At 46.1% G+C, this 27,277-nt stretch overlaps 1 long non-coding RNA gene across 1 annotated transcript; it reads left to right on the forward strand.

The window, feature by feature from the left end:
• Positions 1-2,398: 2,398 nt before the first annotated feature.
• On the forward strand, positions 2,399-25,509 carry LOC114892772. Its single transcript, XR_003792776.1, has 4 exons — positions 2,399-2,576; positions 18,695-18,923; positions 19,339-19,457; positions 23,948-25,509. It is a non-coding gene; the product is annotated as an uncharacterized LOC114892772 (long non-coding RNA).
• Positions 25,510-27,277: the final 1,768 nt, after the last annotated feature.

A 27,277-nucleotide genomic window follows, 5' to 3' on the forward strand; every position in this document is an offset into this window, starting at 1 on the left:
CATGTGGGATCTTCCTGGACCAGGGATTGAACCAGCGTCCCCTGCATTGGCAGGTGGATCCTTAACCTCTGTGCCACCAGGGAAGGTCCTCATGCTGCTTTTTAACTTCCTGTTTTCAATTTATGAGGCTAAATAATTTTCCCAAGGTCACAAAACCAATAAGAGGGAAAACTGGAATTCTAATACAGGTTTTTCTGATTCAATAGAGTGTACTTTCAACTAGTCTCTAGAGGTTGATCCCTGACAGTCCAAGTGCTTTGCCACTCAACACAGTACCTGTTATATCCCAGACATTGAGGGTCAGTACTGTTTGTCTTGGGCTTGGCCTGTTGAGTTTCCTACATGAATCAATTTATTTGTTTATGTTACCTGTTTTCTCCCTGTGGGCATTGCTTTTGCAACCTTGCACTATGCTATAGTTCCTCTAAAATAAATATTAAAAGTATAACACATGACCTTCCAGGTCACCAAAAACCCTAGAGTCATTAAGACAATCTGAACCACTCTCACCCTAAGCTCCCCTTGTCCCTGACTCTCTCCTCCCATGAGCACAGACCCATGGACTAGGTCCCCTTACCCTTCTTGTACCTGTTTTCTGCCAAGCAAATTTCCCCTCAAAGGAATGAGCCAGGAATAAAAATATTTGATCGATTAAAGCAAACAGGTTGTCAGGTAATGGCAGCTCCTCCTGTGTACGTCCTTTATAAAAGAATCACCCCATTACAAGGGACTCAATCAAATGGCAACTTTTTCTCATTCCTGATGTTCGCATCTCCCAGTGAAGAGAAAAGAAGAAACCCCACTTTGTGAAGCTTGTACTCAGGCAGGGAATCACAGAAGCTCTTCAATCTCTTATTGCTTTTTCCCTCTTGCCATTCCTATTGAGCATGATGCCTTTTTTATCTGACACTGAGAGGCTTTGTGTGTGTGCTACTCCTCATTAATTTGATCACAGAGGGCAGATCTAAGATGTGATTCAAGTAAATGAAAGGTTCTCCAGAAGCTATCCAGGTATAGGCATTCTCTTCTAAGCCCTTATCCGTGCCTTTGAATTCATTAGCTCGGAGAGCATAGCACTTCCAAAGAGGCACGTAGACCACATATACACACCTCGGAGAGCCTGACTCTGCAGACTGGCACCAAGTCACCTTCTCCTAACCCAAGTTGATGAGACACACATCGTGTTTACTCCAATTTTCTCATTAATTTTGCTGGCTGCCTGACAGCCTCTGCCTCCCCGGATTAGATTTCTGAAATTAGGCTGATCTTCATGCTGAGACAGGCCCAACTGCCTCCTTGCAGGCAAAAAAATCCCCATCCCCATTTTGGCAACTGAAGCTCTGCCAGGAAAGATCTGTCTGAAGTGGTAAATGCTGGGGAGGCTTGCCTTCATGTGCAGGTCAAGTGATTTGCCTAACCAGAAAGAAAACCTTACCAAAACATCTCTCAGATGCCTGCCACTATGCTGCAGTGTACAGAATTGGTCCAAGATTTAAATGAGGTGTTTTAAAATGCAGCACGTATCCGGAAGGATTGCTATAATAAGCCATTAATGCTTTAGTGCAAATGAGTTTGATCAAATTGACTTTAGCCACCTGGCAGGGTCAGGAGGGACACAGCAAGATAAATTCTAGTGAGATAAAAGGATTCAAAAAAGGCAGCAAAGGCAAGAGGAGTAGTAAGGTGCCCAGGACCCCAGGAACATCAAATGGACATTGGGTCAATGAAATGTGAGCAGTGTATTTAAGAGCTTGTGTGCAGTTCTCCATGCCCTCTTCTGTCACTAAGGTGAACCCTGAAGCTTCAAGTTGAGATGGTGGCTCCTCCATCATTCTGCGTACCTGCAAGATTACAGGCTCTCTGATAGCAGAGAGCCAACAGTTTATTTCTTGCATATGCTACATGCTCATTTTGGGTTTTGCCAACCCAAAATGAGCATGTAGCATATGCAAGAAATAAACTGTTGTTGTTCCCCCACCAGGTGGGGGAATGAAATGGAGAGGCCAAGAGAACATAGGGAGATGGTGCAGACAATCCTTAATCACCTAACGGTCTTGGTGGGGTGGAGGCGGTGGGGGGGGGGGGACTTGAGATGATGTCAAACAAGCTGTGACCTTGAACAAGCCCCTTAAAACTCTCTGACCCCATTGCAACTATCAGAAGCAGAAAATAGTGGTTTATCTACCCAAAGGCAGAGGGGCGAATTAAAAGATCCCTTTCTCCAGGAAGATTCTGTGAGTCAGAGTGAAGTCCAGTCAGTGAAGAAATCCTCTGGTTTAATCCTTCCAAGCCTTAGCATCATTGTTAGAGCCAGGTAGACTTGGTCTCAATTCTTTTTTGTGTTTTTTTTGTGGGTTTTTTTTTGCGGTACGCGGGCCTCTCACCGCTGTGGCCTCCCCCGCCGCGGAGCACAGGCCCCGGACACGCAGGCCCAGCGACACGCGGGATCCTCCCGGACCGGGGCATGAACCCGCGCCCCCTGCATCGGCAGGCGGACTCCCAACCACTGCGCCACCAGGGAAGCCCTGGTCTCAATTCTGAGCTCTGCTGCTGCACAGTTCACTGGGCAACCGTGGGTGAGTCTAAATCTCTATGGGCTTCAAGTTTCTCATCTACAAATAAATCATAAAACCTACCTCACTGGGTTGTCAGGAGGTTTCAATAGGACCATGTATGTACAATCACTTAGTAACAATGATGGGCAGAAAATAAACCCTCAGTAATAACAGCTTAGCTTCCATGTGTCATCACCATCACCACCACCACCATCATGCCATACCCACCAGTGATTGTGTGCCTCCTGGTGGGTGGAGTTCAGCAACATCATGGTGAAGGGAGTGGGTTCTGGAGTCAGACCATCCTAGTCTCAAATCTGGGCTGTAATGGGGACCAGATATCTGATCTTGGGCAAGTTATTTATTCTCAGCTTCAGTTCCCTCATCTGTAAATGGGAATAATAAAATTCCCTACCCCACAGGTGAGGATTAAGTGAGACGATTCATGTAACTTGCTGAGGCTGGTGCCTGGCACACAGTCAGAGTTCAATAAATGCGAGATAGGGACCCCAAAACTCCCTTTCTCATCCTCTGCCTTTCTCTGCAGTTCTTTTTTGTTTTTTTGTTTTTGTGACAGATGTGGTTGGGTAGGGATTATGAAATCCAGTTCTGTGGATGATCAGAGTAGATGCAAAAAACATTGCTTTCAACCAGAGAGACAAAGAAGACCCCCGTGAGCCAGCTCAAATCTGGTTTCATCCAGCTCCCATAGTATTTTGGCTTTTAGGCTGCAGTACAGAAAATTAGTTCTCCTGAAGCTGTCCCCTTCAGAGTGCAACTGGGGAAGATAAAGAGTGGCCAAAGAGCTCTGAACAATGGCTAATCTTCTAATTAGCACTTCAGAGAGAAGCGATAACAGGAATCCACTCTCAGCCATAAACCCCAGGGAACAGCAGGATCTGATCAATGTTTTCCTGGAATCTGACTCAAAGCCACTGAGCTCCTGCCTTCTAAGTTTGTGTCTCCCTCCTGGAAACTTACCTTCTGTCCCTCTCTTTTTTTTCGGTTCGCGGGCCTCTCACTGTTGTGGCCTCACCTCTCCCGTTGCGGAGCACAGGCTCCGGACGCGCAGGCTCAGCGGCCATGGCTCACGGGCCCAGCCGCTCCGCGGCATGTGGGATCTTCCCGGACCGGGGCACGAACCCGTGTCCCCTGCATCGGCAGGCGGACTCTCAACCGCTGTGCCACCAGGGAAGCCCCTGTCCCTCTCTTTTATTATCTTCTCCTTTTTCTTTTTCCCGTTTTCAATCTTCCTGTTCCCTTCTAACTCTCAGAACTAGGCAACCCCCTTCCATCTCTTTCTCTCATAACTACCATAATATGGGGTGCATGTAATCAGGTGTTTGTTCCTTCATTCTTGAGACATTTACTGAATACTTACTAAGTGCTAAGGATATAGAAAAGAATAAGATGGTCTCTTTGTCCACAAGGAGATAGACTAACAAACAATGGACAGTGCTTGCAAACAACCTCAGTTGCTTCAGCAAGTGCTTTTTCAGAAGCATAAGTGGGGTGGGTGTATAGACGAAGTGCCAAATTCTGGCTGAGTGGGGCACAGAAAGCTATTCTAGAGGAGCCGGTCCTGAGCCTGAGACATGAAGGCTAAGTCTAGGCTTTTTTTTTTTTTTAAGATTTTTTGATGTGGTCCATTTTTAAAGTCTTTATTGAATTTGTTACAACATTGCTTCTGTTTTATGTTTTGGTGTTTTGGCCCCGAGCCATGTGGAACCTTAGCTCCCCAACCCGGGATCGAACCCACACCCCCCTGGCGAAGTCTTAACCACTGGACCGCCAGGGAAGTCCCTAAGTCTAGGCTTTTAAACAGTATAATCATTCAATCAACTGCAGTTCTTGGTCTTCATTCAAACAGCTGTGACTTAGATGTGCATTTGTCTGTCACACAGGAACCATATTCCTAAACTAACCAATTGAGTTGTTTCAGACATTTGTATAACCCTCAGTTTTTCCCTCTATATATGTCAGTGACCCAGGAGGAAAAGGAGCTTCCTCTCCTTCTGGGCTCCTTAATCCCAGTGAGCGTAAAAGGTGAGGTGAGTGGGGAACTGACCAGGAAAGTCAGTAGTAAGGCTCCTCATTCATAGTATCTGTAGAATGAGGGTCCTGTACTTTTAAATCTCTAAGGTTTATTCCTTGTGATTAAGGCAAGGTTTTCAAAATAACCCAATGCCTTCTCTCCCCCATCCCTCTCCAAGGCCAGAGATAGCAAGAAAGAGAAGCATGGACTTGAAAGGCAGGCCTCTCCCTATCCAACCATTGATTCATCCTCACTCTCCCCAGATCAATGCTTGGAGCGATTTCTGAGTGACAGCTCACAGAGACAGCATTTTACATTTAAGCCATTTGGGTTTTGAAGCCATTTAAGTTTGTCAAAACAATGCCACCCCCTGCTGTGTCTCTGGCATAATAATAGGGCTGAGCAGGCCAAATCTTGACTCAGCTTGCCTGTGACCATTTGAACGTATGGGGATAAAAGGAGAGAGAGAGAGGGAGAGAGGGGGAGGGAGTTCTTTTTTCTTTTCTTTCTTTTTAAAATTCTTAACAAATACAGGGAATTTTTGGTCCAGTTTCCCCTCTGGTTCAATGCCATGCACCAGTAAATATGGATCTAAGTAGAGCCCAGTTTATCTTGGAGTATTAAGAATTTAGCGAAGCAAAGAAAATTCACTCTCAGGGTTTAGAGGAAGTTGAAGAATGTACGTTTACCTCTATCATGGTGGGGACCCTAAATGCCTTATTCACTGGTGTATTCCACAGATTTTCCTGGTGCCTGAGGTGTGGTAGATGCTCAAAAAGTATTTGTCGAAGGAATCAACATTTTTACCAACACCAGCTCTACCACCCGCCCCCCACAATGCCATACGGGCTTTCTCCCCATTAGTCCATTCCTGGTGGTGTTGTCATTCATGCCACTGCCTTGTGTTTCTAGGGAGCTGCTCTGAATGATCCATCTTCATCTCATATCTGAGTAGTTTTCTATCTTGCAGTTGAAACCATTTGTTTGTCAACCCTATATTTGTATGGAGGGATTCTTTGGGTCAAGCTTCCAATTAGTGACAGGAATGCAAAGATAAGAGACATATGGCAGAGGCCCTTGAAGAGATGACAGTTTGGTAGAGGAGACAGGGATATGGACATTTAAAATCAAGGGAGTGAGCCTGGGCAGGGATGAGTAAAGATGGAAACAGGAAAAAGAGGACAAATCCTCAAGGCAACCTCATCAAAGGGTTTAGAGAAATGAGAGCTGTCTAGTTTGTGGGGTTTGGAAGTTAAGAGTGTGGACCTGTGAAAGAACTATAAAAGGAGTGGCTTTGGAGTTGGGTACGTGTGTTGCCTAGAAACAAGCTAATTAGGACCAGGATCACTCCCCATTTGCACAACCAAAGGGGCTGCACCCAAACTCAGCTCCCCACAGAACTGATGGTTTCCTTCATCTGGTAAGGAGAACTCTAACTTTCTATGGACCCCAAGTTCAAGTGCAGGGTAGCTAGTATCCCAGACTATTCCTATAAGTGGTTGGCACCCCACGTTTGGACTAATGGCACAAAGTAGCCTGTGTGTTCCTCTACCAAGGTTGTTTTCTCACTTTTGCCCTATAAATGGGAGAAGAGCAGGGGGCAATTTTTCCCTGCTGGAAATCACACCTTAGCTGTGGGCCCCTCAGTGGCTTCTCTCTGTGGGGTATGGAAGAACTAGCTATGTAAGTTTTCCATTTCCCCAGTAAAGCCTATTTCTTAACCCACAGCCAGTTGAACCCAAACCCTGATGCACAATAGGCAGAGACCAGGAAGAGGTTCCCTTTCCATGATATGGGCTTGGGGAACATACAGAGGTAGGCAGGAAGGGCATCCCAGAGTGAGCAGGACACAAACCAGAAGAAATGGGGAATATGGTAAAAAAGAGGGGACAGCATGTGCTGGGAGTCTTGGGAAGTAGGCCAGTAGGGTGGCTGGAACCTCTTCATGCAGGGCCTTTGTGCAGACAGCTGCTGTCTCTGCCTGCCTTCGTCCTTTTTTTTCTGGTAGCAGTACATCAATATTTCTTTGGGGAAACCTGCTTCCCCATAGCATGCAGACTGGCGGGCCTGTCAGTCCCGACACACACTGGGCAGGAGAGAGATGACCTACACCATAAGAGTCTCTCAGGGATTTCAATCCATGAGCAGAATGACACAGAGACTGAAAACCATTGCACCAACTCACCAGATGGTGTCCCCAGGGAGTGAGTTCATGTTCATTTCTGCCCTGGATCTCAGAGCTGCCTTTGCCGGCCCTGTCCAAGGTCTCAGCCCTTTTTTGTTTTGTTTTGTTTTGTTTTTTACTCTGTCAGCCCCACAGTCTTCCATTAGGCCCCCTTTGGGCCTGAGTTAGCTGTTAGCCTGAGTCAGTCTGGGCTTGCAAACAAAGAGCCTTAACAAACAGGCTTGAACACCAGGCTGAGGCAAAAGAACTGCAGCCCAGGACCTGAGTAGTGTCAGAATCTGTGCCCTCCATCTGTACAGTGCTGGGCAGTTCCCTCACATGGTCCCCCTAAAGTGGCACAGTTGGAGCATTTTACCCACCCTAGAGACACTAAAAGTTGTGATTCAGAGATTCAGGTAGACCTCCCAGCCTACCACTGTGACTGCAGCCTCCTGTTGGGGAAGTTCAATTAGCGAGAGATGTGTTGGTGATCAGGCATGGCTCTTTATCTTCCCAACTCCAAGCTGCTGGTGAAACTTGGTAAAGAAATTAAAGTTCTGTGTGAGTGTGTAAATGTACGCTGAAGTGTCCTTGGATAGTATTCCAAGAAGCTGTGCAATTTATTTGTCATTGCCATTTACAAACATTGATCTTACTGATAAAATTCAAACCTGCCACATCCTCTGGTGACCAGCGCTCCTCCCTGGAGCTCTGCCTGGCATCAGGCTTGCCCTGACTCTGCTCTGTGCCTTTCTGGGTACAGTCTTGAGGGTGGGGAGATATTTGATGTGGTCCTGGGAGGAGGCCCTCCTGAGCAAAAGCCTTCAATCTTCAGGTTCACCTGTCTAGAGACAGTGACCTGTACTCGCCTATACCCTCCCCAGATTTTACTCCCCTGAGTAGAAAGAAGGGCACCCAGATTCCCAGGTGCCCATCAACAGACAATTGGATTAAGACGATATGGCATATATATATATATATATATAAAATAGAATGTTACTCAGCCATAGAAAAGGAAATGCTGCCATTTACAGCCACATGGATGGACCTAGAGAATATTATGCTTAGTGAAATAAGTCAGACAGAGAAAGACAAATACTGTATGATATCACTTCCATGTGGAATCTAAAAAATAATACAAATGAATGTATATGCAAAACAGAAAACAGACTCAACTATATAGAAAACAAACTTGTGGTTACCAAAGGGGAGAGAGAAGGAGGAAGGGACAAATTAAGGGTATGGGATTAACAGGTACAAACTACTATATAGAAAATAGATAAGCAACAGAGATATACTATATAGCACAGGGAATTATACCCATTATCTTGTAATACATTTTAATGGAATATAATTTGAAAAATACTGAATCACTATGCTGTACACCTAAACCTAACACAATAGTGTAAATCAACTATACTTCAATTTAAAAAAAAAGAAAAAAGGAGCCACATTTGGAGTTTCAGAAGCTCAGGCAGTGTTAATTCCAAAACTCTTGAGAAAATTGAGCAGATACTGGGGCTTGATTGCTGGGGCTCTTACTCCTTGGTACTGTGTGTAGTCAGCAGCAGGGGCCTTTTTCCTGACCACGGTGGTTTTTGCTGTCAAGCATAGTTGTCTTGGAGCCTGCTGTCATCTTATCAACCATGCATTCTGTGTGAAGCATACTGGGTAAGGAAATTAAATCCAGGTGAAGGAAGGCAACTCAGGACTCTTTTATCATCCTAGAATCTCAGAGCCAGAAGCAATTTTAAAGGTCATCTCTTTCAAACCTTCATCTAATCCCCTCAAATTAAAAAACATACATACATGGGTACGGATATACTGAAAGCTTCCAGGCACGGTACTAAGTATTTTATATGGATTCTCTCATTAATAGACTTTGAATCCATTCAACCCTCTGTAATAGCCACCAGTATTCTCTCCACTGTACAGACTGGGAACCTGAAGCCCCGAAGTTTCCATATTTCACTCCAGGTCATGCAGTGAGTAGGTAGCAGAACTTCTTCAGAGATGGTGGCCTGGCAGGTCTCAGCCAAACCTTACTTGTAGGTGTGTTTTTTTAATTTTCCAGTATATTGTCAGTAATATAAAATAGGGAGTTTGACATTAAAAGTATCCAGATTTCCAACTTTGCCTGAGAAGTCAGAAGAGCTGGGCACACTGGGCTGTGTGGCACATTTCTACAAGGCAAGCGTGGGCTGCAGCTGAGAAACCATCACTCCTTCGGACACGAATCAGATCACGTTAGCAGCAGGCTTCGACTTTCCAGTGGCTCCTGACCACACTTGGAGTAAAATCCAAAGTCCTCATAATAGCCCGCGGGGCCCACAGGCCCAACCCCTGCCATCTGCTACGCCCTCATCCTGTCTACTCCCTGTGCTCCCACACCCCAGGGCTCTCTCCAGTGCTTGGACTTAAAAAGCTCTCTCCTCAGGGTCTTTGCCCTCGCTGTTGGCTCCATCCAGAAAGCTGTTCCTTCTACTCTTCTCATTTCTGACTTGTGCTCAGTCTTTAGCTTGAATGTTATTTCCCCAGGGAGGCTTTCTTGACCCCGTGGTAGGCAGAATAATGCCTACTCCCCCCACCCCACACAAGATGTCCACATCCCAATCCCTGGAACCCGTCAACACGTTACCTGACACGACAAAAGGGACTTTGCAGGTGTGATTAAGGATCTTTTTTTTTTTTTGGCCACGCTGAGTGGCTTGCAGGGTCTTAGTTCCCCAACCAGGGATTGAACCTGGGCCCTCGACAGTGAAAGCGCAGGGTCCTAACCATTGGAGCACTAGGGAATTCCCTGATTAAGGATCTTGAGATGGGGAGATTATCCTGGATTATTTTGGTGGGCCCACACAGAGGTTGGCCTGTTTCCAGGAAAGGGTCCTGAGCCAAGGAAGGTGGGTAACCTCTAGAAGCTGGTAAGGCAAGGAAACATTCTCCCCTAGCACCTCCAGAAGGAAAGCAGCCCCCAGACACCTTGACCTTAGCTCTGTGAGACTGATTTAGAACTTCACATCCATAACCGTAAGAGAGTACATTTGTGTTGTTTCCAGCCACTGTTTGCATTGATTTGTTATATCAGCAACAGGAAACCTGTACAACCACTTATTCTAAGATACTCCCTTCCCCTTCGTTAGTCTCCAGCTTAGGCCCTTGTTAATGTCCTTCCATGAATTTATCACAACTTGAAATTACTTTGATTGTTTGCTTAGTTTTGGTGCCTTTGGCTGCTAGCCCAAAGTCCCAAGAGGACAGTGTCTAGCACATTCTAGGAGCTTGAAAGATATTTACTGAAAGACTACATTGGTTATTGAATAATTGGCCTCATTATCCATCCCAGGTGCCTTCATCTGAGCACACTGAGATTGTAAATGTCCCTATTTAATGGTGGAACTTAGGATCGAACTCAGCCAGGTACAAGTGTTTCTCTGAAGCATAAGAAATAATCAGAGTCTTAAGGAAATTAGGTAGAAAGCCCAATGACAAAACAGGCAATGAGCCCAATATAAATTCATTTTCTGTTTCCTACATCCTTGCTACTCTCAGCATCACCTGGGAACTTGCTAGAAATGCAGACTATCAGGCCTCGCCTGAGACCTACTGAATTAGAATCTGCATTTTAACAAGATGCCCAGGAAATCCACATGCATACTAAAGATTCGAAAAGCTGCACTACATAATTGGTTGGGGGGGGCACTTTTCTGAAGGACAGGCTACAGGTATGTTTGCCACAGGCAGGTACAATAAGCATTAGCTACCCCATCACAGCATGAGCGAGCCCATGAGCCAACACCCCTTTGCTGCCACATTCCATCACCTGCCCCATGTGCTGAATTCTCTGACTCTGCTGATGAAACTCTCAGTCCCATCTCTCCACCCCGAGCCACCTGCCGAGTCTGTGGAGACAGGCAAACAGATCCTGAGTTTTTACCCACAAGCCCAATGAGAACCAGGCCTAATCAGGGGAAGAAGCCCTTCCCACCAATGCTGGCGATGGTGGGGTCTGGCTTTGTTGAATCCTGCCCTGCATGATTGTTCCAGGGAGTGAAAGAAGCTAGAAACTACCGAGGGCCTCTGGGCAGCTGGGTCTGCAGTTGGAGACAGTAAAAATATCAGTAATTGCCAAGAGTTGGGTGGGGGAGAATAAATGGGTGGAGTGCAGGGGATTCTTAGGGCAGTGAAACTATCCTTTTGATACTGTAATAGTGGATACATGTCATTATGTGTTTGTCAAAACCCATAGAATGTACAACACCAAGAGTGAACCCTGAGGTAAACTATGGACTATAGTTAGTAACCATGTATCAATATTAGCTCATCAAATGTACCACACCAATGCAAGATGCTAATAATAGGCGAAACTGTTGGGGGAGGGACAAAGATAATGGGGCATATGGGAACTCTCTATACTTGGCACTCCCATTTTTCTATAAGCCTAAAACTACTCGAAAAAGTAAAGTCTATTAAAAGTAGTAATAAAAGAGGGGGGAAATGCAGACCACTTCAGTTTAGATCTGGGTTAGGCACTTAAAAACTGGGAGATCTTAGGCAGGTTGTTTAATTCTCAGCCTCAGTTTACTCAGCTGTAATATGAAGCTGTTAATACCCACCTCACAGGGCTGTTGTGAAAGACAAATTAATGCATGAAGTGCCTAGCATAGTTCCTGGCATCATGTAGTAAGCACACAAAAAGTGTTAGGCTTGGAGATTGGGCAGTAGAGGTGTTGTTTGTTTTCTGTAAACACTCAAGAAGCCTTGGAAATTTCATATGCTGGGAAGCTGCTGCTCAGAATTCCCCTTCAGTAGTCTTCAAATGGCAGCTCCCTACAGAATGGATTGTCATACAGAGAAGTTAGAGGAAGGAAGATAAGTTAGGACATTATTCCAAAAGGACATGGCAGTGGAGGTGGAAGAGAGGTAGTGATAGTGGAGGTGTTGATCAACGGTGGACATGGAAAGGGGCTTTGGGAGGGGAACAGGGTGCCTTGTACGAAGACTGGAAGTGTGAGTGTGGAGGCAGCCCGCACTGGAATCTTCAACTGGTGAAAGAACTGGCTGGATTCCTGAGATTGTTTACCTCTTCCTCTCTGGCTGAAGGCAGTCCTCCTGTCTGACGGCTGTCAAAGAATCTTACATAATCTCCTTGCTCTAAAGCAGAAAGAGGATTTTTACGCAGAAATTTACTTGCCAGTTGCACTGCTGCCTTGACATTTTAAGTGGTACCTGCCCTTCTGTGTCGGTCATTTCCCGCAAATGAGAAAGTGACAAGCTTCCCTAATGGGCATTCAGCGTTCAACCCAGTGAGAACCCTGCTAGGGATGGGGAAATGTGGTGCCTGCAGAGACAACGGGAGCACCAGCAGCAAACGTATTCTGAGCAATTATCTTGGTGCCCTCCCACCCAGTCTCCCATGCTTAGCCAAGCAAAGGCTTCAGAAGGAGGGCTGAGTGGATGGGCGCCTCCTCCCCGCCTCCTGCTGAGCCACCAGAGCAAAATACAGCAGGCAAATAGAACTGCCTTGCAATCGGCATGGCCGAGCTTCAGGGAACACAAATGCTGGCCTCTTAGATTTAAAAATAGATGAAAAAACATATTGGCATCAGACTCTCATAGGAGAGAGAACCGTAAAGGTCATGGTGACCCATCTCGCCGTCCCGTGATTGAATCCCCTCTGTGACTTTGTTGCCGTGGACTTCCCTGGCTATGACTCAAGCTTACATCCAATGATAGGGGGCCGACCCCTGAACCAAGGCTACCTGGCCCATTGGAGGATTTAGAGCCGATCCACTAATTTAACTGGAGAATTCAAAACCCAGATGAGAAATTTTGCTTGCCCTAAGTCACCCAGTGAGCTGGAGGCTGACCTTCCTGGGTCTTCTAGAATGCAGTCTTTTTTTCTCCCCCCCCCCCCCGACCAGGGATCGAACCCGTGCCCCCTACAGTGGAAGTGCCGCGTCTAAACCGCTGGACCGCCAGGGAAGTCCCCTAGAATGCAGTCTTGAGCACGTTCACTAGGCCTAACATAGTAGCTTAAAGGTGGGTTATGAGGTCAAAACTCAGCCTCTGCCCTGGGTCAAGCCATTTTTCTTTTCAACTTCCAGTTTTCTTGACTAAAATATCAGGGCAATAATAGTACCTAACTTACTGGGTTGTTGTAAGGATTAAATGATAAAATTGATACTGAGTACTTGGCCTGGCATATAGCAAGTATACAGTACTAATAGCTGCTAAATATAATTAATACTGATTCTTCTTATGTTTACCTACAATTCCAGTTGAACGTTAGAAAGTCATATTTACCATCCTGACTCTTCACTGCTCATCATTTGGTTCCGTTTGGACCCCAGCATCTCAGAGAGTCAAGATGACTGTGAACTTCCAAGAAGACATGCTGTCAGGAAACAGCCCAGGATAGACAGGGGCGTCCCCTCTTTACCAATCTTTGCAGCCCTGCACCCCACCCCGCAACCACTCATCTCTTTGAGATTGAGATCTGTGCACATTGCAATCTTTGAGATCTCCTCTGAGATTTCCATAAGAATACCAGTTATCAACACCTCGGATAGTGTACAAGTGATTCCGCATCTCTAGATATCAGGGAGGTGTCAATTCTTTGACACAATGCCAGCGTGGCTAAGATATTTGGGAGCCAAAGGTTTCCCCCCTACCCCCGAGACCAAATTCTAAGGGAAATTGTGCAGACAAGGGAATAAAATAAACAAACCAAGAATAAAACCTCCCAGATATATAGCTTTCATTCTCCTCTTTCCACAGAAAACCCACTGCTTATTAAAAGTTTGAGATGGAAAAACAAAGTTGGTAGCCATTTCAAAGAAAGTGATTGGAACAAAGTAGGCACATTTCGTGGGACAGGCTGATCTGCCAGCTCCATCTCTGTGGCACTGTTACAATTACAGCTATTCTTGTGGATGCAATTCATTATGGACCCATTATTCCCAAGAAGCAGAGAAGAGCAAAAATCTAAGATTTATCATCTGGCTGTGGTACGTAGAACACAGCAGGCTGCCTGCTGGGCACATGCCGGGTGGCAATCAAAAACCAGAGATCAGGGACAAATATACACTCCACTGAGCTCCTGCATCCACCCAGATGAAATGATACCATTTGCAACAAAGAAAGAAGGCTGTTGGCCTTCTGGGCAATTTCCAATCAGCTGGCCAACAGAGGAGAAGCTGCTGCTTGCAGAGAGAGGGGGATACTACCCTCACTCCCAGAGCTCAGAGGAAGGAGGACCATTACCAGTGTGGAGCTCCCACTCTGGGCCAGTGCTGTGCTAGACATCTTACATGTGTGGGAGAGGTACTGTTAAACCTTATTTAGCAGAGGACAAACCTGAGGCTGAGAGAGGTTCTTTAGGACTCTTTCGGTGACAGAAACCCAACTATGACCAGCTTAAATAAAAAAGGGAAGATATTGGCTCAAGTAACTAAAAGGTCTAGGGGTAAGTTGGTCTTCAAGTTCAGCTGGATAGAGGGGCTCAAAGATGACACTGTCCATCTCCTGCCTTGGCTTTTCCTTTCCCCCTGTGTTGCCGTCACCCCAGACAGGATTTTCCTCTTGGCTGCAAGATGGAGGCTACAAACTCCTGGCTTCATTCTTCTAGTCTGGCAATGTCAATAGAGAAAGAACTTCTCTTCCTTAACAGTTCTAGTAAAAGTCCCAGAAATGACACCCACTGGCCTGTCATGGGTCACGTGCCCGTCTCTAATGCAAGCCCTGTGATCACTGTAGGTCAAGTCTGTCCGACTTGAAGTTAGTGTTCTTGACTATGTGCAAAAATCTTTAGGAACCTCCGTTCTTGCCAGGAGATGAAGTAAAGTTTTTTTGGAGAAGGTAGCATTTGAGGAATGCATCAGTCAGAAATTTGGGGCTATAAATGACAGAGATCCCACTCATACTGGCTTAAACAGAAGTAGAGGATTTTTTTTTTTTTTCTGTCTTATGTAACCAAAAAAAAAACCAGGGAGAGATGGAACTGTAGGCACAGGCTGATCCAGGGACCCGTGTCGGCAGGACTCGCTCTCCGTCTCTTGGTCCTTCTCTTTTCTGTGGGAGCTGTGTGAGCACTCGAGGCTGACCTTCTCCTGGCTTAGCCACCCTGCTGGAAAAAGAGCATTATTGTTTCAGGAATTTCAACAGAAATCCCAGATCTGAGGCTTATTAGACCATTTGAGCCATGTGCCCATCGTGGTGGCCAGAGATACACTGATCGACAGTCCTGCAGTCAGAGGAGCAGGTAGACGAACTTCACCAGAAGCATCTAACTTAGAATGGAGGAGGATGTTTATCACTATAAAAGCAGGTTGCTAGCACCAACAGAAGGGTAAGAGATTAGACTGATAAGACCCATCGATGGCTGCATTAGGTATCTATTGTGTTTAAGAAACCACCTGAAAAGTGTTACTTAAAACAACGACTATTTATTTAGTACAGGATTTTGTGGTTGGCAGTTTGGGCTCACTCATGCATCTGTGAACAGACACATGGTCTGCTTGGGGCTGACTGGTCTAGGGCCCTTGGTTGAGCCATCATTTCTGATTCACAAGGTCTCTCAGCTTCCAGCGGGCTAGCCCCGGCTCATTCACACAGAAGCAGAAGGTTTTCAAGAGAAACAAAAAGAGTACAAGCACTTTTCAGGCCTTTGCTTGCATCACATTTGGTAATATCCCATTGGCCAAAACTAATCACATGGCTGAACCCAGAGTCAGAACGGGAGGGCACACAGGGTTATAGGTGAGGGGACGTGGATTCAAGGAGGGGAAGAATTTGTGGCCTTTTTTGCAGTCTGGCCATTTCAAACAGCATCAGAATAGTCTCTGCCACATAATAGACACACCAAGCAAATAAACTCTTGTCTAATAAGTGACGTGATTAGGATGAGGAAAGAGCAAGGAAGGCCTTCAGGCAGAGGAAATAGCATCAGCAAAGGCCCAGAGATAGTAAATACGGGTTCATTTGCAGTGAGCATGTATGCTGTGGTTAAAACATGGAATAGAAGAAGCAGTGGCGCTTATGGGCCATATCAGGGTAAGCCGCCTTGGGTGCTGAGTTTAGGGTTTGGACTCTATTCTGTATGTTTGGGGCAGTTGTTGGAGGTGTTTGAGCAGTGACATGATTCATCTAGCAAGTCCAAAGCAGGGTTTTGAAGGGTAGCTGTAGGTGGGGGACTCCTCTGGCAGACAAAATCCTGGGGAAGGGGGAGGAACAGTGACATCCTTGAAGGCACAGAGACAGAGCAGCTGCAGCGTCCACTGTGCTCCAGTGGGTACTACAACTGAGTTTCGAGCTCATTTCGCCTTGGCATATCCCAGATAGTGAGCTTCCTCCTGCCTCCCTCAGGCTGTGAGAACTTGGAGACGCTCTGTATCCTGAGTGCCAAACACGGGTTGCTTCCCATATCACCTTGTATGCAGCCACCCCCAATACCTGGGATCAACTGGCTGTTGATCCTCCCACCCCAGATGTTTCTTGGTGGGTTTTTAGTGCACTAGAGCCTCCTTGGGAGTGAGGTTTCAGCTCTAAGTTCCCAGCTACTGCTCCGTTCTGAAATCCAAACTTCCAATCACAGCTAACTTGTTCCTGTCTTTGCCAGTCCCTCCCATGTGATGCCAGCAAATACCAAAGACCTGAGACCCAATTAAGCATGGAGTTTCTGTGCAGAGCCTCCCCAAGCCCAGTCACAAGCGCAGCAGGCTTTGAAACTGGCTGTGATGGATTGTTACTGTCTCCTGATTTGCCTAAACATGCGTCTCGCCTCTCAGTGCTTTGCAGTGTGGACCTTTTGTTTGTTTGCGTGTTTTAGCAAACGAAATAAATGTTGGCCTGTGGCCAACAAAAACAAACCCACAGGCCACGTGGTTGTCTTTTGAGAAATAATAAGCCTCACGTTCCTATACCCAAACGATATCCCACAGCAATCCTCACAGCAGCGCTGCAGGTTAACCATGGCATAGGCTGCGTCCACAGACCCCAGCTCACTGAGGCTGGACGTGGCTCCTGCAGCTTTCAGGGGCAGGATTCGGAAACTGCAGGCGTCTGGATTGCTGCCGTGGCTCATTCATACCCAATTTCCACCTAATGGTGTCCTCTGGGAAGGAAGGCAAGAATCACAGCATATAGTGTAAGGCCTCGTTCTAACCACTGTGTATATTTTAACTCATTCAGTCTTCCCAAGCCCCCTTTGAAGAAACTGAGGCACAGAGAGGCTTGAGGATCTGATAAAATTCACACAGCTTTGATGATAACACTTTCTTCATAACTACATATTCAAACTTAAACAAAACTGAAGCTAAAAATAAATAAGTGAATTTTTTTACTTTTAATAAAATGAGTTTATGCAAATGGAAAATCTGAATATCTTTTACTGGAAAGAGCAGGAGAAAGCTCAAGCATGACCTTCAAGACCCCACCCACCGGCCTCCCCTCTCTACCACTGCAGAAGTGTAGATTCCCTACTTTGGCGACCCCCAGAGGTCACCCACACCTATTCCTATCACATCACTTCTAAGGTAAATAACACCCATAACTGTTCATGTTTCTTTCTTTCTCAGAAGACGTGAGCTCATCAGCATTTAGTACAGCACCCGGCACATAGCAGATTCTCAACACTTGGTTGAAGACCAAGATTTAGAAGGGTCCCTAGTCTAGCCAGAACTCAGAATTGCAAATGACTATGAGTAAGTCATTGCCTGGTCTGTGCCTCCATTTTTCCATAAGGAAAATTTTAGACAGCAGGTACTACTGATTAATTTCGAGTGGTGGTAAACTCAGAGACATTATATCTATGGAATCCTGAGCTCAGAAGCCAAAGACTGAGAAGAGCATGTGTGCTAGGCTGCACGTGGGAACCAGACTGCCTGGCGCCCCCGCGCATCACTGGTTCTGCATCTGGAAGTGAAGGCCCTCCCTCAGTGCTCATGCTGTGGGTCTGTGGCTGCCACCTGCGGCAGGGAGGTGTGATTGAGTTAGCAATGGCGCTTCCCTGAATCACTGCATCATCCAAAGGCTGCCAGGTGACAGCTGGCATCTTTGGCTGCCACAGTGGACCAGGCAGTGTGCGCTGCTCCAGGCACCCAGCTGTCTCTCTTAGGGAAGGACTGGTGAGGATTGCCTTCCTCCTGCTGGGTGTATTGGCTGGTAACACTGGGCAGGTGGGTCGGGGGTCATCAATGACACTGCCTTAAAGATGGTCATATCCCCAACATGGGAGCTGGGGGTTAGGGTGGGCGAGGCAATCACCTGGATTCCTGACATCCTCATCTGAGGTCTTCTGCTGCCCGGTGCCTTCTGGGTAACCTCCAAACAACTGATTTTAAGTCCCAGTTCCTTCCTCTGCTACGTGAGGCATGGTATCTGATTTCTCTGAGCCATGGGTTCCTCACTGGAAAAAAGGAGAGAAGGGGTGAGAGAAATAAGAATAGGTACCTGGCAAGGTTGTTATAAGATTCCAAGATAAAATATGTCACCTCCATACTCTAGCTAAACACCTGGACTCCTGGGTACCTATTCTCTTTGCAGTCACTGGCCCTGATAACCCATCTAAAAAGTGCCCTCAATCCTTCCCTGTCACTCAATCCTGTTCTATTTTCTCTGTTGTACTTACCACAGTCTGTTTAATTAAGCTCTTATTTAATTATTTGCTCGTAAAATATGTACTTTTAAATATTTGTTTAGAATATTGAGTTAATTAATTGTTCAGTTGTGTGGTCCTTCCTGCTTGGAACACAAGTCCCATGAGGGCACAGGCTTCCCCAGTCTTGGTCACTGCTGTTTTCCCAGCACTTTAGGCAATGCCTGCATCTAGTGGGCATTTTAAAAATAAAATTTCATTAAATGAATGCTGAATGAATGAATTGTAACTCATTTCATAAGCTCTAAAATGCTCCTTAGAAGTTATGGATTATTATTACTCTTAAGGTCAGACCAAGAGCTGCAAATGAAACAGATATCCATGAGTTCGGGTATTTAAGAAACAAGCTAGAAGAGTCTACCAAGAAGATTCCTGGGGTACAATGCCAAGTGCACCCCAACTAAAGTGCACAGAGATTGCCCTCGCCAGAGTTATCATCATTTTCATCATGGTCACCATTTATTGAAAGCTCGCTGTCTACTTGGCACTGCATTAAGAGGAGGAAAAACTATGACGGTAAGAAAAAATATTGACTTGCTCTTTAGATCATCTATACGTCTGTATGCACTTACACATGTGTTTGAAGTTGAGTTCTTTGGGAGTAGTGCAGACTGAACAAAGCAGTGGTATACGGCAGCCAGGTAACACATGCATATTCTCAGTTAATCCTCAGTATTGTAACTTCTCTGTATCAGTCAGCTATGGCCACAACCATGGTAGTTTGTGCATAACAAACTACCCCTCAAAACCCAACGGTTTATATTAAAGAGCATTTCATGTTCTAGTCTCTGAGTCTACAGGCCAGTTTGGGAGGGGCTCAGCTTCAAGCCATAGGTAGTCTCCAGGCTGTTGATGGTCTCTAGTCTGTTCCACCTGTGTCCTCATTTTCCTTAGACAAGACACTATAATGTTCGTGTTCTTTCCATGGTAGGTCATAGATGCAAGAACCAAGCCAAACCTTGGAAGCACATTTATGGCCTCTGCTCACACCAAGTCCTTATCGTTCCATTGGCCCAAGCAAGTTATATGGCGAAGCCCAACATCCATAAGGTAAGAAAATATATTCCTGTGCACGTGTGTGCCCTGCAAGGTCACATGGAAGACCGAGGGTGTGAAGAATCAAGAACAACAGTCCCATCTACTACAGCCCAACTTTACCCCACGGTGAAGCCGAGGCTTCAAACAGTTAAGCTATTTGTCTAAAGTCACAAGTGTGTGTGGAATGCATCTGGGTTTTGGACCCAGCTATGTCTGACACCAAAGCTTGTGTGTTTAATATGCTGAACTCTGCTAAATGCAAGGTGAGCTAAGCCCCACAGGGAAGAGGGTCTTGGAGTTCAGCCTCAGAGGCTTCTCCTCCACCCAGCACAGTGTAAGAGCACCCAAGTTAACCAGAGATCACCTGTCTGCTCAAGGTCATGCCATGGGTCAGTGTCAAGGAGACACTGGAACGCTTTTTTCCTGCTCTTTGCACCATTCTCCCTGGGTAGAATCATGTGCTCTTGGCTTTAAAATGTTACCTAGAGGGTAATGTTTTAAAATATTACCTAGAGGGTAATATTTCTCTCTGAGAAATGTTACCAGAGGCTTTTGAAGCAGGCCCAGGAGACTCAGAGGTGACAAATAGTTCCCTTTTCACTTCCTGGAAATTTCTCCTAAATGTGCTTACTCTGCCAACCGTACCTGCAAAAGGAAGAGGCGAAGTTTCCACCCAGCTGTTACCATGCAGCCCATCCAGACACCAGCACGCCCGGGCAACTCTGGCTGCTTTTGCAATGGAATCAAAGAGGGGGAAAATAATCAGCAGGGGAGCAAACTCTTGTTTAAATGCAAATACCTTTGAGAGGAAGCAACTGAGGGAAAGGAGATTATGAAAACCCCTGTTAAGAACACAGAGTTGGGACGAAGGCTGATAAACCATGCCAGTCCCCCAGCGGAATTGTCCCTGCTCCATCTCCCGTCAAAGTGAGAAACTCGTTTCCAGAAGCGATTTGCCAATGGTACACATCCCAGGCACCCCTAACAAGACTCTTAGAATGGAGCAGAGCGGACTTCCCGATGGGCAGAGAGCCTGTCAGAGCCGAGGGGTGCTGATGGAGGGCTGAGCTGGTTTGCACTAGAATTTAAAGTGAAGGAAATGAAGGTTGAGAACTGGGGCCCAAGAGGGAGGTTTCAGAAGGCAATGTGGGTACATCTATCAGGCTCCCCAGAGAGGAGGATGCATCAGGGGATGTGGATGGTGGGGAGGGCATCTGGAAGCTCAATCAGAGGCAGCAATGCTTTAGAGCTTTCTAATAGGAATTATAGTAGATTTTCATTTGCTAATCTTGTTTTTATTAAAAATAAAACTATCCATTTTTAGCTTAAAATGTCCTGAAGCTCGAGGATTTAACCACAAATGAGATTATATTTTATAATTATATTGCATCAAGGATTATTTTGTCCTGTAACCTTTTAAAAAGATACATTCCAAGTAAAACTCATTTTGTAGCTGATCTCAGGGAAAGTGAGCAGAGACGGGAGGCATGGAGTGAGGGGAACAGCTGCGAACACTCGGAATCACCCCTGCCCCGGTCCGAGCCACTGTTGGACTGTGGGTGTTATGCACAGATGATGTGTATCATCTCAAAACACAGTTATCTGTAAGCACTGCAGGAAAAGACATGGGGGGAAAGCAAGGATTGTGGCTCCAGGGCAGCTCACCATCCAGGCTGTGAGTTTCTAGAAGGATTCCTGTGACTTGGCAAAAGGGCACCAAACTAAGTGTCAAAAGACCTGAGTTAGAGTCCCATCTTTAACATAATAAAGCCATGCAACATTGGGCAAGTCATTTCACTTTTCTTAGCCTTGGCCTCAGTTTCCATATCTGTAAAATTGGGTGGTTGAGAGTGCTTGAGAGTGCTAACTAAGATGACCGGGGTTTTCCCCATCATTCATTGAGCACTTAATGGTTACAAACTGAGGTTACCAACTGAAGAGCTGTGGGCCACATCCTGGCAGCAGCCATGTCTTATTTGCATGTTTAAAAAAATAAATGTGAGCCAGTATTTTAAGATTAGGCAATCTCACATAAAAATCCAGATTTCTGGTTTCTCTTGAAAAAGAAAAAAATCAGATCTGGCAACACTGAGACCTACAGTGTTAACAGTCAGCTGCAGTAAACTGACCCATTTGGCCTCAATCCCCACTGCTCCACGTGTCCCTAATCTTAGGACCAAGCGTCATTTGCCCATTTATCAGAGAAACTATGTTTTATCTTACTGTATGATAGAAATTTGGAAAGCACTGTGTATTTATTCCTCACAATGACTGTAAGCAGCAGGCATTATCTTCAGTCCCATTTTACAGATAAGGAAACTGAGACTTCTTGCTTTTCTGCCTAAATAGAACTATCCATGCTTCATGTTGATTGGCACTTGCTCAAGGCCACACAGGTAGTAAGTGATAGAGACCAGATTTGATTCCAGACTGCCTGCCTGAAAGCCCATGCTTATAACTACTTTGCTACCCTGCTGGTCTAGAAAAGACACCCTTAAACATGTTAACTTTATTCAGATCACAACACTGAGGTTCAGGGAGATGGTAGACCACCTGAGTTTCTTTTTCCACATCTCACTTGTTGCTAGAGATAACTGACCTGCACAAGGATCAAAGCCATGAATGAAAAAGACAGAGAAAATGAGAGCTGAAGGGGCCCAAGGAGATGATTCAGTCGGAGGTCTGCATTTTAAGAAGGGGAAACAGATACTTGGAAAGGTTAAGTGACTCGCTTGTGGTCACATATTGCTTAGAAATATCAATGCTAGGACTAGATTAGGAAAATGAAGTGAGGAAATTATTTAGCTTGCCAGATATATTTTAGGCTCCCAAACTCACTTAGGTTGCAAATGTGTGGATTTTCCAGTACAAATGTGTTGAGAGGCAGTGAGAATTACTGGGGAGCTGCCTCCATTTTCCCCTTTGTTCTTGATAGAAATAGTCCCCAGAATCTTACCAAAGCAATAATGTAGCCTTTTGGAGACATAGAATGTCAGAAGAACAAATGTCATCATCTACAACAATCATTTCATTTTACAGGTGAGAAAACCAAGACCCATAGGTGAGGGGACTTGTCCAAGACTGTTGGCACAGAGCTAGACAGGAATCATTCCCTGCCTCGCATTCCGAGCTACATCGCTTGGTGCTGGTTCTGCCGTTAGATTCTCACCTGCTCGGCTTGAGTTTCATCTTGGGAAGCATTTTAATGATGTTGTTCAGAGGCTCTGCACCTCATTCCTCAGGGGCTCACGATGGTCTAAAAAATGCTCACAGCTGGATTAATAAGAGAAGCAGCACCTCTGAGTTCCTTCACTTCGGCAGGAGGGAAGGAAATGCAGCTGTTTCCCTCTCCACATCCCAGATGCTCCCAGGGAGGTGAAGATGGTCCTCTCTTTCCTTTGCTTTCCCGCCTGACCAGAATTATGTTTTGGGCATCTAGATGCCTCCCTCTCAAGCAGCCTTCCCTTACTCCCCACTGGAGTCAGCCTTCCCTCCTCTGAGCCCTGTCGGCGGAGAAGCTATGGCACACTTGCAGACTAGATATTGCTGATCCCCTCAGCGATGTTAGAAGCTGCTTGAAGGCAAGGACCAAAGCTGATTCATTTCTGTCCCCAGCTCCCAGCAGCGGTGCACCTTGCCCAGTCATAAAACTAGTTGCTGCCATTTATTCCAGGATTGCAATAGACCAAGTTCTGGGCTAAGCACTTTATCTTAAAATGGCATATTTTATCCCAGTGAATCCTCAAAGCCACTCTGCAAGGAAGGTATTTCTATACTCATTTTATGGATTAGGACACTGAAAGTCAACCAGTTTACAGACTTTATTACAGCATTAATAAATTCAAAACTCCCCATTATGTGTTGCTCTCCTTCCCTCACCCTTCACTGTCTACACTCCTCCAAAGTCCTCAAACTTACCCAGCTTCCTTCTGCCTCAGGGCTTCATCTGAACAGATTCCTTTGTCTCCATTATGCCCCCATTTTCCACCCAGTGCAGCCTCTCCTAACCCTTAAACTAGTTCATGCCCTCTTGGAATTTGCTCTCATAGCTTCCCTGACTTTTGGTTCGTGGCATTTGCCACATTTTGTAATTCAATATATTGTGGGATTATGCAGTTCCCTTCTGTCTCCTCCATCAGTATAAGCTCCTTGGTGACAGGCCCCATATCCGTTTTGCTTGTCATTTTGTCCCCAGTGCCTGGTTAAGTGCCCAGCATAAAGTAGGCATCCAGTAAACATTTATTGAAGGAATGACCATCTGACTTTAAAGCATATGCCCTAGTTACCATGCAAAGCAGAAAAAGTAGATGCTCACTAATGACTGTATCAATGAGAGAAGAGATGGAGGAGATGATCAGCCACAAGGTGCCAGCTAGGAAAGATCAAATACTTGGCTAGTAGAAAATATGAAGACCCAACAGGCGGCTGGTTCACTTTCAGCAAAGTAGGCTTCCTGTATGGCAATCATGAAAATGATTTGCTCTCCCACTTTCTCTTTTCAGTAACTGCTGGGAGCCCACGTCTAGAACAGCCGTCAACTGCAAATGAAGGAACAGCTCAGCTCATGTCAGAACGGAGTCTTTAAGGGCGTCTCTATTACTTCCTCCAAGCACTTCACACCCAGCCTCCTGGAAGGGCTGCTCCATCAGCCCAGCCCCTGAAATCACGTGGGTGATCTTTTTTTTTTTTTTTTTCCAAATTGCGTTTTCAAACTTTCACTTAAAGGAAGATGACGGGTGGGAGTGTATGACCTGAAGTGACAGGAAAATCAATAGCAGGCTTTCAGAGTCATTCTGGATAAAAGGCCCAGGGGTCACATGATAGAAAGGAAGGGGAAGGGAGGGACAGTGGGGAATCTGCTGGAGGCCTCCCAGGTCTTCTCAGAAGGTGTGCTCCCTTTGCCCTGGGGGTGGGAAGGAATGGCTAGATAGAGCCCCAAGCCTAAAGCTTATGTATTGAGTCCTAGAACGTGGAGGCTGGGAGGCGCCTGTGAAATGGATCAAATCCTAGCCCTTTGTTTTATTCAATATGTCTGTCAAAAGCCCAGTAAGTCAGACTTACTACCCACAGTAAGTCAACCCAGGGGCCAGACCAGGACCCTGGGTTCCTGATTCCCACACCAGGGTCTTACCGTTACATCAGGAGAGTCCAATGTGTGAGGCACAGTAATGGCCCCCCAAATATGTCCATGTCCTAACCCCAGAACCTGTGAATATGCTACCTGACATGGCAAGACTTTGCAGATGTGATTAAGTTAGGATCTTGAGATGGGGAGATTATCCTGGGTTATCTGGATAGGTCCAATGTAATCACAAGGGTCCTTATGAGAGGGAGGCAGGAGGGTCAGAGTAAGAGGAGATGTGATGACAGAAGCAGAGATGGACCCAGGCAGCCTCCAGAGGTTGGAAAAGGCAAAGCAAGGGATTGTCCCCCTACAGTCTCCAGAAGAACCATAGCTGCCAGCCTATTTTAGACTCCTGACCTCCAGAACTGTAAAGTAATAACTCTGTGTTGCATTAAGACACTAAGTTTGTGGTGATTTGTTATAGCTGCAATCAGAAAGTAATACATCCTGTGATACCACTCAGCCCACATGCTAATCCTGCAAATCCCCCAGAGACAGGAAGAGTCAGGGAGTGCATCCATACTTGAGTGGCACTATGTCATAGTGATTATGAGCACACACTGCAGAAACAAGCCCAAAGACCATCCACAGGAGAATGGATAGATACATTGTACATACTCACACACTGCAGAAAAGCATACGACAGTTCAAAAGAACAAACTTCTGAAACACGCAACGACATGGATGAAGCAATGACATTGGAGAGAAAGAAGCCAAGACACAAAAAGATTATGTAATGAATGATTCCAGTTGCATAAAATTCAAGCACAGACTGGGGACTTCCCTGGCGGTCCAGTGGTTAGGATTCTGCTCTTCCACTGCAGGGGACACGGGTTCGATCCCTGGTTGGGGTACTAAGATCCCACCTGCTGCATGGCACAGCCAGAAAAAAAAAAAAGAAAAAAAAATTCAAGCACAGACAAAGCAAATCTATGGTGATAAAAATAAAAAATGGTGGTTATCCTGGAGGGAGAGTATCAAAGACAACAGTGATAAAAAGAGCCAGCTGGGACTGGAGATGTTCCCTGTCATGATCTGCTTACATATGGTATACATACCTAAAACTCCACTGAGCAGTGTGCTTGGGATTCGCTCACTTCCCTGTAAGTTATACTGCAGTTTAATCTCAGCTCCAGCATTGCCTGTGTGACTTTGGGCAGGTTACCAAGCTCATCTGTGACTGCATTTCTCATCTGTGTAATGGGAATATTAACAGCTCCTGCCTCATAGAGTTGCTGTGGGTTAGTATATATAAAGTGCTTACCACTGGGCCTGACACATGGTAAGTGCTTCCTAAACCCTGCTCATTGTTCCTTGGGTGTGAATGCAGGGGTGAGCTGGAGCCAGTGCCCACCTGCACATGGGAGCCGATCTTGTGTCTCACCTCCCAACTCCACAATCACACATTATGCTGGAAGCACAAAAAAAATCAGCCGTGGTGGGAGTATTTACACCCTCACTACTGGCCAAAGCGGCAAGTCAGTGCCTTTTGTGTTGCCTTGTTTGGAGAGCCCACATAGTGCTGTGTACATGGCTGACACCAGACCCTCTCTGGACAGTGTTTCACTTTAGGAAAGGGGAAGAGAAGATGGGGGACCTGTGGTGACGAAAGCAGGACCTGCCACCTCCTCTCCACTCCTCACTGGCCCAGGAGGCTGGAAGACGCTCAAAGAGCCAGGCTCTAGAGACTTGAGTATGGGCCTCGTGATGGCATCAGAGTCCCCCACCAATGTCTCTTTTCTCTTCTCTCACCCCTGGGCTTTAGCCACTTAACCCAGCCTTTCAGACCCCATCTCCCCTTAATATGTGCCTTGTGAGAGGCCTGGCCCACCTTCCCACCCATCCCCTAGCACCAGGGACCCCTCCAGCCAACCCCTCCCCAGCCCTCAGAGAACTGCCCAGAGTCACACTCCCTGTTCCTTCTCTGCCTGGAACCAACTGCCCTCAGATCCTCTTTGAATCAGCTCTTTCTCATCCTTAATGTCTTAGCTCAAAGGTCACCTCTTCAGAGAAGCCCTCCTTGGCCTCACTCTCTCACTCTCCATCACGCTACTCATCACTGACTGAAATTCTTGTATGTGTGACTGTCTGCCTATTTAGTGTCTGATTCCCAACTAGGATGTTAATTCCAGGATACGCACTATTTTCATCATCCCTATTCTATATATCAAGAAACCGAGGACTGCAGAAGTTAAATAATTTACCCATATGGTCACAAAGCCAAGAAGTGACAGAGCTGGGATTTGAACCCATACAAGCCGACATGCTTAGCTGCTCTGTCATGATGGACTGCCAGAAAAGCAGGGCAGTGTAGGCAACTGGTGAGTCCAGAGAGAAGTCAGGTGAGCAGGAGCCTAGGTTGGGTGTAGGGGGTGAATAAGGGGCACACCTGCCAAGCTAAGGAGTTTGACAGTCTGGCTGGAAGTAAGTCTGACGTCCCAAGGCCAGTGAGTAACAAGGTGTAGAGAGCAATAAAAGGCCCATAGGAGGCATCGAAGCAGTGCGTGCAGAATGTGCCTTTATTCACTTATTTATAGAGGATGAGAAATTAATCAAGGGCCCATGCTTTGAACTACCAGCGCCTTCTCTTCTCCTGCAGCAGGTCAGTTGGTATGATTAGCTGGCACCGGGGAAGGAAGCCAAATTCTCTGCTTTTCTCTGAGACTCGCAGACTCCCTGTTACAGGGCCTTCCCCAAGCCAGGAAAT

The sequence above is a fragment of the Monodon monoceros genome, unplaced genomic scaffold, assembly GCF_005190385.1.
Source record: "Monodon monoceros isolate NGI ecotype Baffin Bay Population unplaced genomic scaffold, NGI_Narwhal_1 Super_Scaffold_12, whole genome shotgun sequence".
NCBI lineage: Eukaryota > Metazoa > Chordata > Mammalia > Artiodactyla > Monodontidae > Monodon > Monodon monoceros.